This window comes from Ruditapes philippinarum, unplaced genomic scaffold (genome assembly GCF_026571515.1).
Source record: "Ruditapes philippinarum isolate M1 unplaced genomic scaffold, ASM2657151v2 ctg1126_1_1_1_1, whole genome shotgun sequence".
NCBI lineage: Eukaryota > Metazoa > Mollusca > Bivalvia > Venerida > Veneridae > Ruditapes > Ruditapes philippinarum.
In genome coordinates, this window is record NW_026864796.1 from 25,761 (window position 1) to 29,440 (window position 3,680).

Sequence of the window (3,680 nt, forward strand, 5' to 3'; positions counted from 1 at the left end):
GTGAATTCAACGGAATTTCACTCATTTCCGAACCTTTATGAACATCAAACGTATAAATGGAAAGAGTCGCTCAGAGATACATTTATTCAAAAATTCACACCATTATTTGAAACCTTTTATAATGATATTATTCAAGAGGAAAATATCTACAACACATGTACAACTTTTATAGACCTATTTAAAATCGCCGGTAAAAACATGCTTTTAAAAGTATATAGAGGTAAAAACAGAAGTCCGGAGGCAAATCATGAACAACCGCGTTGGTGGGACTCGGAATGTGCAAAGATGAAACAACTGAAATATAGCAGTTTGCGTAAATTTAGACGAACACAACATAAATCAGACTTTGATGAATATTTGATAAATAAGCGAACTTTTAAAAATATGTGTAAAATTAAGCGCCAAATCTATGAAAATAAGATGCGCGATGAACTTATCAACAACCGAAATGATGCAAGTTTTTTCTGGAGTTGTATTAAAACTGTTACGGGAAATGTAAAACGAAAAGAACACATCCCGATCGATGGAAACACATGGGTTTCCTACTTAAGTGAGCTATTTTCTGAAAACAATCAAGTTTTAAATAATCAAGATATATTCAACAGTCTTTATGATAGAATAGATGACACAGATCTTGATTGTGACGTCACAGACGATGAAATCATGATAAGTGTTAATTCCTTGAAAAATAATTGCGCAACAGGAGTGGATGGAATATGCATAGAAATGTTCAAAAGTACTATATATTTAACAATACCATACTTGAATAAATTATTCAACAATATACTACATACGGGACATTTCCCACCTACCTGGGCAGAAAGCATTGTTACCCCAGTACACAAGAAAGGAAATAAATCCGATCCGAATAATTACAGAGCAATTTCTGTAGGAAATAGCTTGAGTAAAATTTTTATGAAAATCCTCGCAAATCGTTTGACCAAGTGGGCAGAATTGAATAACATTATAGATGAATGCCAAGCTGGTTTTAGGAGTAATTATTCCACTATTGATAACATTTTTAATCTTCAATCTATAGTACAAAAATATATTAGTAAATCAAAGAGGACGATTATATGTGTTTTACGTTGACTTTCTTAAGGCCTTTGACAATTGTGTACATTTTCAAAATATGGGAAAGCTTAGAACGGAAGGGAATATCCCCTGAAGGCAGATTTCTAACGTTATTCGGAATATTTATTCTCAACTTCGGTCATGTGTAAAAGTATCAGGACCTACGATGAACGGGCTGACTGATTTCTTTGAGTGCGCCAAAGGAACAAAACAAGGTTGTGTGACGTCATCAATCATTTTTAACCTATACATTAATGACCTTGTGAAATACTTAAATAATAAATGTCAAAATAGAATCACTATCTCACAACATACAGGAGAGCTGTATTGTTTATTATTTGCTGATGATGTCTCCAGTTTTGCCGACACGGCTATAAATCTCCAAAGACAAATAAATGAAATAAGTAATTATTGTGCTGAAACTGGGATGTGTATAAACCTTGAAAAATCTAAGATAATCGTTTTCAGAAATGGCGGCCCACTGAGACAATATGAGCATTGGATGTATAATGAAAATGAAATAGAAGTTGTCAATTGTTACAAATACCTAGGAGCATACTTTACCCCGAAACTCTCATGGACTAAAACGAAAGATGTACTAGCCATACAGGCGACCAAAGCTGTTAATGTTATTTATGCTTATCAGAAACATTTTGGTTATTTTAGTGTTAATGATGCTTTCAAACTATTCGATGCTATGGTAAAACCCATTTTGACTTACTCATCAGAGATTTGGGGATATAACACATGTCGACAGATCGAAAAGGTGCATATATCATTTTGCAAAAGGATAGCATGTTTAAATCAAAACGCTGCAAGTTTCTTCGCCCTTAGTGAATGCGGACGCCTTCCAATTAGTGTAACATATATGTCTAAATGTGTTAAGTACTGGCTGAAATTAACAGAAAATGCCACAATATCGGTTACCAAGACAATGCTATATTATGCTTAGAAACTTAGATGAACAAGGACGAATCACATGGGCAACTCATGTTAAAACGCATGTTATTTCAATTAGGCCTTGGTTACGCATGGACAGCGAACGAGTCGGAAATGTTGATACATTCATGCAAGTATTTAGGACACGAGTCTCAGACTGCTGTAGACAAGAGATAATGTCGGACATTAATTCATCGCCTAAAGCAATTAGTTACAGAATTTATAAAAACATCTATTTCTGACGAATGTTATTTGTCACTGAGTATGCCTTATAAATATAAACGCGCATTTAGCAAATTTTAGATTGCAGTGCCCATGACTTGAAAATTGAAACAGGAAGGCACTTAAATATTGACAGAGAATTTAGATTTTGTTCATTTTGTCTTAAACGTAATGCGTATGTTGTGGAAAATGAAGTGCATTTTTTGATTGACTGTCAGCTGTACAACGACCTTAGACACAAACACTTAAACTTTTGTAATTGGAATGTGATTCTAAACAGTAATGAACGCTTTAATACTATAATGTCAGAAACAGCGAAAGACAATATTAGAAAACTGGCAAAATTTATCTATGAAGCAAATAGTTTAAGAAAACTTCAAATAACTGAACACATTTAAACATATATATCGTAATGTTTTTAATTTATTTATGTGCCATGAATTTGTTGAAACGACCGTTTCTCTATGTAACCAATTACCTTTATGTTTAAATATTATATATAAATTAATCGTTACCTCTTCAACACTGATATTAATCATATTGGCATTTGTACATTATATGTTTAATTAATATTAAAAATAAAGCGCACTTTAACGCTATGGTTCTATATAGCGCAAATGCCGTCACGTCAAAGTGTTATTACACTGGTGTAATATCGTTTTTATTAAATAGCTTTATTACACTCCTGCGCCGCGGTTTACGTGAATTTTTTTTTTTATGAATTATTTACCGACGTTTCCAAGGACCTTGACAAATATTCACTTTGATCTAGATTCCTTCATTAAATAATTAAAGCAATAAACGAGATAACAAAGTAAATCAACGATGTGCAATGACTTGGCAACACAATCAACAATCGAAAATTGACATTTAATGTCGAACTTTGCATTTTGCTCAACATTTTAATATTTGTAAGTTTTCGGTACAAATTGAATATGGGCTACAGTACAAAATGTACATAGGTTATAGAATCAACTATCAGCATGACATTAAAAATTTCAAATGTTGAACTAGACACTCAACAATCAGAATGACATGTTGAGCTAGACAATCAACAACCAGCATGACATGTTGAGCTAGACAATCATTAATCAGCATGACATGTTGAGCTAGACAATCATCAATCAGCATGACATGTTGATCTAGACAATCATTAATCAGTATGACATGTTAAGCTAGACAATCATCAATCAGCATGATATGTTGAGCTAGACAATCATCAATCAGCATGACATGTTGAGCTAGACAAGCAACAATCAGCATGACATGTTGAGCTAGACAATCATTAATCAGCATGACATGTTGAACTAGACAATCAACAATCAGCATGACATGTTGAGCTAGACAATCAACAATCAGCATGACATGTTGAACTAGAAATCAACAATCAGCATGACATGTTGAGCTAGACAATCATCAATCAGCATGACATGTTGAGCTAGACA